This window comes from Puma concolor, chromosome E2 (assembly GCF_028749965.1).
Source record: "Puma concolor isolate L17-30 chromosome E2, mPumCon1.1.hap2, whole genome shotgun sequence".
NCBI lineage: Eukaryota > Metazoa > Chordata > Mammalia > Carnivora > Felidae > Puma > Puma concolor.
Window position 1 is genome coordinate 37,743,927 of NC_141681.1, and position 15,204 is coordinate 37,759,130.

Genomic DNA, 15,204 nt, shown 5'->3' on the forward strand with positions numbered 1-15,204 from the left:
GGAAGCCATCACGTATATTTCCATATAGCCATGGAAAGAATAAGGAAGCTCTCTATGAACTAATGTGGAATGGTTTCTAAGAGATTTCAGGTGCAGGTTACACACACATATATCTGCTTGCACATGTATAGTAAATCTCTGGGAGCATGCAAAATTAGTTATTTATGGGGAAGGAAACTGAGTGAGAACAGTGGGGGCAGGGATATTTTAGCTAAAAATGCACCACACTTCCAAATTTTGGAAACTTCAAGTTTATTGTTTATTCAAAAATTAAATTATAAATAATAACAAAAAAGACAGCACAGTGTCTGGCACACAGTATGAATTCAATAAATGGTAGCTTATTATTATTGTTGCTGTTTTTGTTGGGTTGAAAAGACCTAGTACAATTTAGAGTCAGATATGCATTTTTTTTTTATATATGAAATTTATTGTCAAATTGGTTTCCATACAACACCCAGTGCTCATCCCAAAAGGTGCCCTCCTCAGTACCCATCACCCACCCTCTCCTCCCTCCCACCCCCCATCAACCCTTAGTTTGTTCTCAGTTCTCAACAGTCTCTTATGCTTTGGCTCTCTCCCACTCTAACCTCTTTTTTTTTTTTTTTTTGTTCCCCTCCCCCATGGGTTTCTCTTAAGTTTCTCAGGATCCACATAAGAGTGAAACCATATGGTATCTGTCTTTCTCTGTATGGCTTATTTCACTTAGCATCACACTCTCCAGTTCCATCCACGTTGCTACAAAAGGCCATATTTCATTTTTTCTCATTGCCACGTAGTACTCCATTGTGTATATAAACCACAATTTCTTTATCCATTCATCAGTTGATGGACATTTAGGCTCTTTCCATAATTTGGCTATTGTTGAGAGTGCTGCTATGAACATTGGGGTACAAGTGCCCCTATGCATCAGTACTCCTGTGTCCCTTGGATAAATTCCTAGCAGTGCTATTGCTGGGTCATAGGGTAGGTCTATTTTTAATTTTCTGAGGAACCTCCACACTGCTTTCCAGAGCGGCTGCACCAATTTGCATTCCCACCAACAGTGCAAGAGGGTTCCCGTTTCTCCACATCCTCTCCAGCATCTATAGTCTCCTGATTTGTTCATTTTGGCCACTCTGACTGGCGTGAGGTGATATCTGAGTGTGGTTTTGATTTGTATTTCCCTGATAAGGAGCGACGCTGAACATCTTTTCATGTGCCTGTTGGCCATCCGGATGTCTTCTTTAGAGAAGTGTCTATTCATGTTTTCTGCCCATTTCTTCACTGGGTTATTTGCTTTTCGGGTGTGGAGTTTGGTGAGCTCTTTATAGATTTTGGATACTAGCCCTTTGTCCGATATGTCATTTGCAAATATCTTTTCCCATTCCGTTGGTTGCCTTTTAGTTTTGTTGGTTGTTTCCTTTGCTGTGCAGAAGCTTTTTATCTTCATAAGGTCCCAGTAATTCACTTTTGCTTTTAATTCCCTTGCCTTTGGGGATGTGTCGAGTAAGAGATTGCTACGGCTGAGGTCAGAGAGGTCTTTTCCTGCTTTCTCCTCTAAGGTTTTGATGGTTTCCTGTCTCACATTCAGGTCCTTTATCCATTTTGAGTTTATTTTTGTGAATGGTGTGAGAAAGTGGTCTAGTTTCAACCTTCTGCATGTTGCTGTCCAGTTCTCCCAGCACCATTTGTTAAAGAGACTGTCTTTTTTCCATTGGATGTTCTTTCCTGCTTTGTCAAAGATGAGTTGGCCATACGTTTGTGGGTCTAGTTCTGGGGTTTCTATTCTATTCCATTGGTCTATGTGTCTGTTTTTCTGCCAATACCATGCTGTCTTGATGATGACAGCTTTGTAGTAGAGGCTAAAGTCTGGGATTGTGATGCCTCCCGCTTTGGTCTTCTTCTTCAAAATTACTTTGGCTATTCGGGGCCTTTTGTGGTTCCATATGAATTTTAGGATTGCTTGTTCTAGTTTCGAGAAGAATGCTGGTGCAATTTTGATTGGGATTGCATTGAATGTGTAGATAGCTTTGGGTAGTATTGACATTTTGATAATATTTATTCTTCCAATCCATGAGCAGGGAATGTCTTTCCATTTCTTTAAATCTTCTTCAATTACCTTCATAAGCTTTCTATAGTTTTCAGCATACAGATCCTTTACATCTTTGGTTAGATTTATTCCTAGGTATTTTATGCTTCTTGGTGCAATTGTGAATAGGATCAGTTTCTTTATTTGTCTTTCTGTTGCTTCATTGTTAGTGTATAAGAATGCAACTGATTTCTGTACATTGATTTTGTATCCTGCAACTTTGCTGAATTCATGTATCAGTTCTAGCAGACTTTTGGTGGAGTCTATCGGATTTTCCATGTATAATATCATGTCATCTGCAAAGAGCGAAAGCTTGACTTCATCTTTGCCAATTTTGACGCCTTTGATTTCCTTTTGTTGTCTGATTGCTGTTGCTAGAACTTCCAGCACTATGTTAAATAACAGCGGTGAGAGTGGGCATCCCTGTCGTGTTCCTGATCTCAGGGAAAAAGCTCTCAGTTTTTCCCCATTGAGGATGATGTTAGCTGTGGGCTTTTCATAAATGGCTTTTATGATCTTTAAGTATGTTCCTTCTATCCCGACTTTCTCAAGAGTTTTTATTAAGAAAGGGTGCTGGATTTTGTCGAAGGCCTTTTCTGCATCGATTGACAGGATCATATGGTTTTTCTCTTTTTTTTTGTTAATGTGATGTATCACGTTGATTGATTTGCGAATGTTGAACCAGCCCTGTATCCCAGGAATGAATCCCACTTGATCATGGTGAATAATTCTTTTTATATGCCGTTGAATTCGATTTGCTAGTATCTTATTGAGAATTTTTGCATCCATATTCATCAGGGATATTGGCCTGTAGTTCTCTTTTTTTACTGGGTCTCTGTCTGGTTTAGGAATCAAAGTAATACTGGCTTCATAGAATGAGTCTGGAAGTTTTCCTTCCCTTTCTATTTCTTGGAATAGCTTGAGAAGGATAGGTATTATCTCTGCTTTAAACGTCTGGTAGAACTCCCCTGGGAAGCCATCTGGTCCTGGACTCTTATTTGTTGGGAGATTTTTGATAACCGATTCAATTTCTTCGCTGGTGATGGGTCTGTTCAAGCTTTCTATTTCCTCCTGATTGAGTTTTGGAAGAGTGTGGGTGTTTAGGAATTTGTCCATTTCTTCCAGGTTGTCCAATTTGTTGGCATATAATTTTTCATAGTATTCCCTGATAATTGTTTGTATCTCTGAGGGATTGGTTGTAATAATTCCATTTTCATTCATGATTTTATTTATTTGGGTCATCTCCCTTTTCTTTTTGAGAAGCCTGGCTAGAGGTTTGTCAATTTTGTTTATTTTTTCAAAAAACCAACTCTTGGTTTCGTTGATCTGCTCTACAGTTTTTTTAGATTCTATATTGTTTATTTCTGCTCTGATCTTTATTATTTCTCTTCTTCTGCTGGGTTTAGGCTGCCTTTGCTGTTCTGCTTCTAGTTCCTTTAGGTGTGCTGTTAGGTTTTGTATTTGGGATTTTTCTTGTTTCTTGAGATAGGCCTGGATTGCAATGTATTTTCCTCTCAGGACTGCCTTCGCTGCATCCCAAAGCGTTTGGATTGTTGTATTTTCATTTTCGTTTGTTTCCATATATTTTTTAATTTCTTCTCTAATTGCCTGGTTGACCCACTCATTCGTTAGTAGGGTGTTCTTTAACCTCCATGCTTTTGGAGGTTTTCCAGACTTTTTTCTGTGGTTGATTTCAAGCTTCATAGCATTGTGGTCTGAAAGTATGCATGGTATGATTTCAATTCTTGTAAACTTATGAAGGGCTGTTTTGTGACCCAGTATATGATCTATCTTGGAGAATGTTCCATGTGCACTCGAGAAGAAAGTATATTCTGTTGCTTTGGGATGCAGAGTTCTAAATATATCTGTCAAGTCCATCTGATCCAATGTCTCATTCAGGGCCCTTGTTTCTTTATTGACCATGTGTCTAGTTGATCTATCCATTTCTGTAAGTGGGGTGTTAAAGTCTCCTGCAATTACCACATTCTTATCAATAAGGTTGCTTATGTTTATGAGTAATTGTTTTATATATTTGGGCGCTCCGGTATTCGGTGCATAGACATTTATAATTGTTAGCTCTTCCTGATGGATAGACCCTGTCACTATTATATAATGTCCTTCTTCATCTCTTGTTACAGCCTTTAATTTAAAGTCTAGTTTGTCTGATATAAGGATGGCTACTCCAGCTTTCTTTTGGCTTCCAGTGGCATGATAAATAGATCTCCATCCCCTCACTCTCAATCTAAAGGTGTCCTCAGGTCTAAAATGAGTCTCTTGTAGACAGCAAATAGATGGGTCTTGTTTTTTTATCCATTCTGATACCCTAAGTCTTTTGGTTGGCGCATTTAATCCATTTGCATTCAGTGTTATTATAGAAAGATATGGGTTTAGAGTCATTGTGATGTCTGTATGTTTTATGCTTGTAGTGATGTCTCTGGTACTTTGTCTCACAGGGTCCCCCTTAGGATCTCTTGGAGGGCTGGTTTAGTGGTGACAAATTCCTTCAGTTTTTGTTTGTTTGGGAAGACCTTTATCTCTCCTTCGATTCTAAATGACAGACTTGCTGGATAAAGGATTCTCGGCTGCATATTTTTTCTGTCTAGCACACTGAAAATCTCGTGCCAATTCTTTCTGGCCTGCCAAGTTTCAAAAGAGAGATCAGTCACGAGTCTTATAGGTCTCCCTTTATATGTGAGGGCACGTTTACCCCTTGCTGCTTTCAGAATTTTCTCTTTATCCTTGTATTTTGCCAGTTTCACTATGATATGTCGTGCAGAAGATCGATTCAAGTTACGTCTGAAGGGAGTTCTCTGTGCCTCTTGGATTTCAATGCCTTTTTCCTTCCCCAGTTCAGGGAAGTTCTCAGCTATTATTTCTTCAAGTACCCCTTCAGCACCTTTCCCTCTCTCTTCCTCCTCTGGGATACCAATAATGCGTATATTATTTCTTTTTAGTGTATCACCTAGTTCTCTAATTTTCCCCTCCTACTCCTGGATTTTTTTATCTCTCTTTTTCTCAGCTTCCTCTTTTTCCATAACTTTATCTTCTAGTTCACCTATTCTCTCCTCTGCCTCTTCAATCCGAGCCGTGGTGGTTTCCATTTTGTTATGCATTTCGTTTAAAGCGTTTTTCAGCTCCTCGTGACTGTTCCTTAGTCCCTTGATCTCTGTAGCAAGAGATTCTCTGCTGTCCGCTATACTGTTTTCAAGCCCAGCGATTAATTCTATGACTATTATTCTAAATTCACTTTCTGTTATATTATTTAAATCCTTTTTGATCAGCTCATTAGCTGTTGTTATTTCCTGGAGATTCTTCTGAGGGGAATTCTTCCGCTTGGTCATTTTGGATAGTCCCTGGCGTGGTGAGGACCTGCAGGGCACTTCCCCTGTGCTGTGGTGTATAACTGGAGTTCGTGGGCGGAGCCGCAGTCAGACCTGATGTCTGCCCCCAGCCCACCGCTGTGTCCACAGTCAGACTGGTGCGTGCCTTCTCTTCCCCTCTCCTATGGGCGGGATTCACTGTGGGGTGGGGTGGCCTGTCTGGGCTACTTGCACACTGCCAGGCTTGTGATGCTGGGGATCTGGCGTCTTAGCTGGGGTGGGCAGGCAAGGTGCACAGGGGCAGGAGGGGCAGGCTTAGCTTGCTTCTCCTTAGGTGATCCTCTTCAGGAGGGGCCCTGTGGCAGCAGGAGGGAGTCAGATCCGCTGCCGGAGGTTTGGCTCCGCAGAAGCGCAGAGTTGGGTGTTTGCGCGCGGAGCGAGCAAGTTCCCTGGCAGGAACTGGTTCTCTTTGGGATTTTGGCTGGGGGATGGGCGGGGGAGATGGCGCTGGCGAGCGCCTTTGTTCCCCACCAAACTGAGCTCTGTCGTCCGGGGGCTCAGCAGCTCTCCTTCCCTTTGTCCTCCAGCCTTCCCGCTTTCTGAGCAGAGCTGTTAACTTATGACCTCCCAGACGCTAAGTCGCGCTTGCTGTCGGAACACAGTCCGTCAGGCCCCTCCGCTTTTTGCAAGCCAGACTCGGGGGCTCTGCTTGGCCAGCGAGCCGCCCCTCCGCCCCGGCTCCCTCCTGCCAGTCCGTGGAGCGCGCACCGCCTCACCGCCCTTCCTACCCTCTTCCGTGGGCCTCTGGTCTGCGCTTGGCTCCGGCGACTCCGTTCTGCCAATCCTCTGGTGGTTTTCTGGGTTATTTAGGCAGGTGTAGGTGGAATCTAAGTGATCAGCAGGACGCGCGGTGAGCCCAGCGTCCTCCTACGCCGCCATCTTCCCTCTCTCCCTAGAGTCAGATATGTAAATCAAAGGCAGTTATGATATGAGAACATTGTTGAGGGAAACATTCTTGGCGGTTTTTTAAAATTTTATTATTTTTAAAATTTACATCCAAGTTAGTTAGCACATGGTGCAACAATGATTTCAGGAGTAGATTCCTTAATGCCCCTTACCCATTTAGTCCATCCCCCTCCCACAACCCCTCCAGCAACCCTCTGTTCTCCAATTTTAGGAGTCACTTATGTTTTGTCCCCCTCCCTGTTTTTATATTATTTTTGCTTCCCTTCCCTTATGTTCATCTGTTCTGTGTCTTAAAGTCCTCATATGGGTGAAGTCACATGATATTTGTCTTTCTCTGACTGACAAATTTCGCTTGGCAAAATACCCTCTAGTTCCATCCACGTAGTTGCAAATGGCAAGATTTCATTCTTATTGACTGCCGAGTAATATTCCATTGTATATATATATATACCACATCTTCTTTATCTGTTCATCCATCAATGGACATTTGGGCTCTTTTCATACTTTGGCTATTGTTGATAGTGTGGCTATAAACATTGGGGTGCATATGCCCCTTTGAAACAGCATACCCTGTATCCCTTGGATAAATACCTAGTAGCACAATTGCTGGGTCATAGGGTAGTTCTATTTTTAATTTTTTGAGGAACCTCCATACTGTTTTCCAGAGTGGCTGCACCAGTTTGCATTCCCACCAGCAGTGCAAAAGACATCCTCTTCCTCCTCATCCTCACCAACATCTGTTGTTGCCTGAGTTGTTAATGTTAGCCATTCTGACAGGTGTGAGGTGGTATCTCATTGTGGTTTTGGTTTGGATTTCCCTGATAATGAGTGATGTGGAGCATTTTTTCACGTGTCGGTTGGCCATCTGGAGGTCTTCTTTGGAGAAGTGTCTATTCATGTCTTTTGCCCATTTCTTCACTGGATTATTTGTTTTTTGGGTGTTGAGTTTGATAAGTTCTTTATAGATCTTGGATACTAACCCTTTATCTGATATGTCGCTTGCAAATATCTTCTCCCATTCCATCGGTTGTCTTTTAGTTTTGTTGATTGTTTCCTTCACTGTGCAGAAGTTTTTATTTTGATGGGGTCCCAGTAGTTCCCTTTTGCTTTTGATTACCTTACCTCCGGAGATGTGTTGAGTAAGAAGTTTCTGCAGCCAAGATCAAAGAGGTTTTTGCCTGCTTTCTCCTCGAGGATTTTGATGGCTTTCTGTCTTACATTTAGATCTTTCATCCATTTTGAGTTTTTGTGTATGGTGTAAGCAAGTGTTCCAGGTTCATTTTTCTACCTGTCGCTGTCCAGTTTTCCCAGCACCACTTGCTAAAGAGACTGTCTTTATTCCATTGGATATTCCTTCCTGCTTTGTCAAAGATTAGTTGGCCATACGTTTGTGGGTCCATTTCTGGGTTCTCTATTCTGTTCCATTGATCTGAGTGTCTGTTTTTGTGCCAGGTTTTTGTTCTTTAAAAAGGAAATTGGGCACGTGCATTTTGACTTCAGCATTTGAGATGGACATCAAGTTTTTAGTGCCTATTCTTAGGCCATTTAGAGTAGCATCTGAGCAGCTTCTGCACAATACAGTGAAATGAATGTGACTGCCTGATTGAGGATGCAGAAGAAAAGCAGCACAATATACAGCATAAAAATCAGAGCAGACTGTGGGAGGATGAGAAGATTGCAATTGAATGGGGCTCAATATTTGATTACAATAGACCCCTCAGTTGCCATAGAAACAAAACCACCTTTCTGAAAAATATACCGCTGGGGCCAGGCAGGCATACATTAAAAAAAAAAAAAAAAAAAAAAGACTAAATTAAAATGATGCACAGAATGACAAGGAATGCTCCTGAAATTGCTCCAGCTGGATGGATAAATGAGGAAAGCATGAAGATAACAAACGGGGTACAATGCAGGCACTTTATGCAGGCTGATTGAAACAGCCTCCAAACTGCAAAGGAATAATGGTATTTGAATCTGGGGCTCTTCTTCTATGACTAGGCCCCAAGTGCTGGTTTCCTCTGGGATTTTGGATGAGTGAGCCCCATCCTGAGGGCTAGGGCCAGGGCACCATCAAAACAGGATTCTGGATAACATTGTGGGAAAGAGAGAGAAAGATGGAGAGGGAGACAAGGACAGAGAGAGAAAGAGACGAAGAGAGGAGAGAGGCACACAAAGAGACACAGAGAGACAAACTCAGACCTTGTTTCCAATAATTGAAAGTTGGCTGGGTGCTGGCTGACCTTCTCAGAGGGCAGTCTGGCAAACTGTACTGAGAACCTAGAAAAAGTGCATTCCCAGGAATTCGAATTCTGGGAATCTGTGCTGAGATTTTCATTGTAGAGCTATTTAAATTTGCAAAAATTTTGGGGCGCCTGGGTGGCGCAGTCGGTTAAGCGTCCGACTTCAGCCAGGTCACGATCTCGCGGTCCGTGAGTTCGAGCCCCGCGTCAGGCTCTGGGCTGATGGCTCAGAGCCTGGACCCTGTTTCCGATTCTGTGTCTCCCTCTCTCTCTGCCCCTCCCCCGTTCATGCTCTGTCTCTCTCTGTCCCAAAAATAAAATAAAACATTGAAAAAAAAAATTTTAAATTTGCAAAAATTTAAGGGGAGAAAAATCCCCTAATAATACCATGAAAAAACTGATAATACCAGTGAAAATGCTTACCTGGATATCCCTGTGCCAACAGCTTTACCTGTGTCCTATTTAATCCTCCTGACAAACCAGGAGAGAGCTGTTACTTATTATCTCCATGTTACAGATGAAACTGACATCCCTGTAGGATGAGCAATATGCCTGGGTCACTAAGTAAATGGCATACCTGGGATTTCAACCCAGGTCTTTCTGAATAGACACTCGAAGATGTTAACCACTCACAATTAAATGAATTATAATGTCATTATAAAGTGCAGTATTTTATTGAAACTAAAATTATGTTTATGAACAATTTTGTGACAGGAAAATATGAGAAATTCAGGCCACAAAACTTGTATATTTTATAATTCCAACAATGTTATGTGATTTTTATATCTTTGCAAACAAAAAAGAAAGGGAGAACATTATGGCTTTTAAAATTTTCTACTGCCTGCTTTCTCTATTTTTTAAAAACATGTTTTTTTTTAGAGACAGAGAGTTAGTGGAGGAAGAGCAGAATGAGGCAGAGACAGAGGCTCTGAAGGGGCCTCTGTGCTGATAGCAGAGAGGCTGATGTGGGGCTTGAACTCACAAAACGTGAGATCATGACCTAAGCTGAAGTTGGAAAGTTAGTTGACTGAGCCACCTGGGTGTTCCTATGTCTGCTTTTCTATACTTTCAAGTTTTTTTAAAAAATAGATTGTCAACTCTGTGTAGATCTGAGACTGTGGGTATGGGTAATATCAGAACATTTCAGTGTTATTTTTTTAAGTTTATTTGTTTATTTTGAGAGGGAGAGTACGAGCAGGAGAGGAGTAGAGAGAAAGGGAGAGAGAGACTCTGGAGGTAAGGTAATCAAAAGCAAAAGGGAACTACTGGGACCCCATCAAAATAAAAACTTCTGCACAGTGAAGGAAACAATCAACAAAACTAAAAGACAACCGATGGAATGGGAGAAGATATTTGCAAGCAACATATCAGATAAAGGGTTAGTATCCAAGATCTATAAAGAACTTATCAAACTCAACACCCAAAAAACAAATAATCCAGTGAAGAAATGGGCAAAAGACATGAATAGACACTTCTCCAAAGAAGACCTCCAGATGGCCAACCGACACGTGAAAAAATGCTCCACATCACTCATTATCAGGGAAATCCAAACCAAAACCACAATGAGATACCACCTCACACCTGTCAGAATGGCTAACATTAACAACTCAGGCAACAACAGATGTTGGTGAGGATGAGGAGGAAGAGGATGTCTTTTGCACTGCTGGTGGGAATCAAACTGGTACAGCCACTCTGGAAAACAGTATGGAGGTTCCTCAAAAAATTAAAAATAGAACTACCCTATGACCCAGCAATTGCGCTACTAGGTATTTATCCAAGGGATACAGGGTATGCTGTTTCAAAGGGGCATATGCACCCCAATGTTTATAGCCACACTATCAACAATAGCCAAAGTATGAAAAGAGCCCAAATGTCCATTGATGGATGAACAGATAAAGAAGATGTGGTATATATATATACAATGGAATATTACTCGGCAGTCAATAAGAATGAAATCTTGCCATTTGCAACTACGTGGATGGAACTAGAGGGTATTTTGCCAAGCGAAATTTGTCAGTCAGAGAAAGACAAATATCATGTGACTTCACCCATATGAGGACTTTAAGACACAGAACAGATGAACATAAGGGAAGGGAAGCAAAAATAATATAAAAACAGGGAGGGGGACAAAACATAAGTGACTCCTAAAATTGGAGAACAGAGGGTTGCTGGAGGGGTTGTGGGAGGGGGATGGACTAAATGGGTAAGGGGCATTAAGGAATCTACTCTTGAAATGATTTTTGCACCATGTGCTAACTTGAATGTAAATTAAAAAATTAAAATTAAAAAAAAAAAGAAAGAAAGGGAGAGATAGAATCCCAAGAGGGCTTTGCGCTGATGTGGAGCTGGATCTCATGGACCGGTGAGACCATGACCTGAGCAGAATCAAGAGTCAGAAGCTTAACGGACTAAGCCACCACGGCACCCCTGCAGGGTTATTTTCTTAAGACCAGACAAAACCCTTGGAAAGCCAGAAAAATGTCCAGTAACAAAAAGGTCCTGTAGCCTTGTTTCCAGATTTAGGAAAATGTTGCAGTTTGGGTGATAACATTGCCCAGTGAGTAGCTTTGTTCTGTAATCTGTCCTCCTGTCTTTTTATCTGAAAACTTGAGTCAGGGCCATATTAAGAGGTAAACTGGCAAGGCAGTTGCCAGTCTGGGGAGAAGTTGTATCATCACCAGGGAAATGAAGGGCCAATTAGCTTAGGTCTCCCCAGGAGTGACCTTACAGAACTGGTGGGAAGCTAATGAGTCTGCTCTACTGAGGGCAACATTGCCCTCTGGGGATCATTAAAACACCCTCCCTTTTTCTTTTCAGTATTTTTGAGACACACACATAAAAGATGAAATTTCAATTCTGACTAATGTATGCAATAATGACATTTACCTTGAATACATGATTCCTTTCATTATCTGTTAAACCCATTATGTGATTCTATGTGGTTTTCTGGTTTGGAAAACCATGAAAGAAAACAGGCCAACTACAGCTAAGTGGGAAGTGTTTTATTGATTTTTTTCAGAGCCTTAACAACAAAATGACTTTAAAAAGAATAATGTAGAATTGTAGAAACTAAGATGGGCTATCTTCAAGATATATTGTTCAAATAACAAGTTAAAAAATAAGTTTTCAAAATTATATTTATTTCATAAAACTAAAAGAACTCACATACACAAAGGAATATTATCCATATATATAAATGCCTGGAAGGGTAAAACTCTTCCAAACTAATAAATTACCTCTGGGGGTAGGAAGAAGGGAACTGGATTTAGGAGAGGTATCCAAGGGAACTTACCCTTGTTGGTTGGATATCTTACAATAGAAATGTGTTCATTATGTTTCTGATTAAATTATAGTAAAAATAAAATTTAAAAGGCAAATAAAAATATAACTGCCCTGGTTGAGGAGGAACAGGGAGGGTTCAGGGCTGTGTACCCCTTGCCCACTCTTGAAACTGCTCTGATATTTTGGAGCTGAGTTTAGTTTAAACTCTTCATTTTTCATTTGGAGAAATTGAGGTCCAGGAATTCACCAGAATGATTTGTCTCAGGCTTGCAGTGTTATTTTTTTGAGATTAGACAAAACTCACTGAAAGCCAGAGAAAGGTCCAGAACCTCCCTCCCTTTCCTTGTACCACTCTCACCCTCAAACCTTCCCAGAAGGGGATGGAGATTCCCAAGGAGACTGCCTTGGTAACAGATCTGTTTGAATTAAACATGAGCTTGTTATCAGAGTGAAGGTTAATGACCTAATGATTAACAGCAGAGACTGAATTACCAGGAGAGGGATTGTCCTAATTGTATCTGTGAACTCAACGTCTCTGGAATGGAGAGATTAATATGAGGAAGATGCACTGGTCCTACTTCCAGCTTGGAAGAGTGTGGTTCCCTTGCCTGTCACCACCAACCTGCAGCTAAGAGACTCTCAGCAGACAATGTAAATAGGGACCTAAGGGCAGTGTGATTGCATGAGGGAGTCAAGATGCTGACATCAGCCCTGGCAATAACACTAAGTGTTGTAAGGTTGGGGCAAATTGATTCTTTCTGGGCCTCATTAACCCTTTTGGTAAAATAGGTGGAGGAATCTATGTTGCATTCACTCTATAGTGATGGTGTGAGGACCACATGGACTACAAAGGAGCTTCCAAAAGGATGGAGCATGGCATGAATCAGGACAGACCCCTATGTTTGCAAGTGGCAGAAAGCCAATTCAATTAATTTAAACAATATAGAAAATGGAACTCACTGACTCATAAAGTTAGAAAGATCACTGTGTGCTTGTGCATGTGTTGTGTGAATCTGGCTTAGGCACAGGTGGACCCAGAAAATGAATTATTGTTCCCAGGAATCTTCCTTTTTTCCGTAGTTCTTCTCTGGTTTCTTCTGTGGCATACTATTCAGGCAGACTCTTCCATGGACAGGCAAAGATGACTCTGGCAGTATTAAGGTTACATTATCCTCATAGCTGGTGGTTGTACTGAAAGGTGGAACTCCTCTTTCTGGTTCTAGCAAAAATCCTGAGGAGAATTTTGACTGGTCAGCTTTGGTCATGCACCCATCCCTGAGCCAACCACTATGGCCAGGGGAATGGGGTTCCCTGACTTGCCTGGCCTGTTTGATATGCCTATCCCTATCCCTAAAGTGGATGAACTGAGCGAGTGTGAGAGGTGGTTCCCTTAAGAGATGCTATGCAGAGAAAGAACATACAGCCACTATATAACTGATATCATGTTCAGCAAGAACTCCTGCCCTTCCTCCCTCTCTGATCCATCCTAAACCTGAGATTCCTCTCCTAGGGACCCAAGTCAACATTATTGTCTCCAGTGCTGAGGCAGTTGTTTGGCCTGCACAATTTGGTTAGACACCTCTACTTGCTACTGTGATTAGTAGGGTTTTCTGTTGCAGTGAGTGGTAATACTTGTGGCCCCAAGGAAACATAGAGCCCCAGCAAACCATAAGAGACTCTTAAATACAGAGAACAAACTTAGGATTGCAGGAGTGGGGGATGGGTGGGAAGATGGGTTAAATGGGTGATGGCCACAAGAGGACACTTTTCGGGATGATCACTGGGTGTCATATGTAAGAGATGAATCACTGGGTTCTACTCCTGCAGCCAAGATTACACTGTATATTGACTAACTTAAATTTAAATTAAAAAAAAAAAACACAGAACCCCAGTGCTGAGCAAGTTGAATGGACAAGGATATGGTATTTACCCTGTGACAGCAGTTACTTGGCTACCAGTCAAGAAAAAACATGTTGAAGACATGATAGGGCATACCATGTTGTTGTGTAGCTTTTTAAATTACAAAATCAAATATGATCTATTCTACTTTCAAGGTCTCTTTTGACCACCACCCCTAATCCCATGACTCACTCCTGACTTATTGAATAATACCTTTTTTTATTATTATTAAAAAATATATCAATTATGCACGCACACACACACACACACACGGGCTAGGCTCTGCTCTGGTAACAGATAATTCCTAAATTTCGGTGGCTTAACACACACTTATTTCTCACTCCAGCACATGCTTGGCAAGTATCTATAATGGGGATCTATTTATTGGCATCACTGATGGAATCAGGCTGATGGAAGCCAAGAGAAGAAGGAAAAAGTGGCAAATTTTGCACTGTCTCTTCTTAAAGCTTCCACCAAGAAGCAAGTCTTGTAGCAGCCTCTCTCAGCCCATCTTGTAGTCCAATAAGCAGCAGTGATGGCCCTGGTGGCCCTGGTGTCATTGTTAAGTACAGATAGAACTATTTGGTCTTGGTGGGGGGCCCAAGCTGGCTAAGCCCAAAGTTTTCTTTTCATCTGACAACTCCTATTCCCAGTCCCTGACAAGTGCTAGAGCCTCCATCTGCCATAAAGAAGACTCTTGGCTGGTCTGATTAGCACGGGGACTTCTTGGAAGTACTCTCCAGTGGGCAGGTAGGAGGGGAAGGTACTTTCTCCAGAGCCACCTGATGGCTGCTCCTCTAGCTGCTCTAGGACCCAGGCCTTCCTCAGTTGGGCGATAGGAGAGTCAGAAGTATGAAAGCATAAGCAGAAATTCCTAACCTTTTCTGTGCCGTGATCCTACTGAGGGAAGCTTCCGGACTTCTTTACAGAATATTTTTAGGTGCAAAAATAAAATATATAGGATTACAAAGGAAACCAAGTATAATGAAAGGCAGTTATGAAATTGTTATAAATTTTTTTAACGTTTATTTATTTTTGAGACAGAGAGAGACAGAGCATGAACGGGAGAGGGTCAGAGAGAGAGAGGGAGACACAGAATCTGAAACAGGCTCCAGGCCGACGCGGGGCTTGAACTCACGAACCTGAGCTGAAGTCGGACGCTTAACCGACTGAGCCACCCAGGCGCCCCTAAAAATATTTTTGATGTAGCAATATATGTGCTATTTTCTCAACACATCGAATAATGAGATTTAGAAGTAGGATTAATGACTAGAAAAAGTTCAGAGGAAATCAAGCAAAGAAGTCTCCCTGGAGGATGTGGGCTCACCCTGTGCCTTAAAGTTGGGTAAGATTTGCAAAGACATGGAGAATAGCTCATAAATACCAAGTGGAAGAAATAGGGCTGGTGTCAGAGAGAAGGTGACCC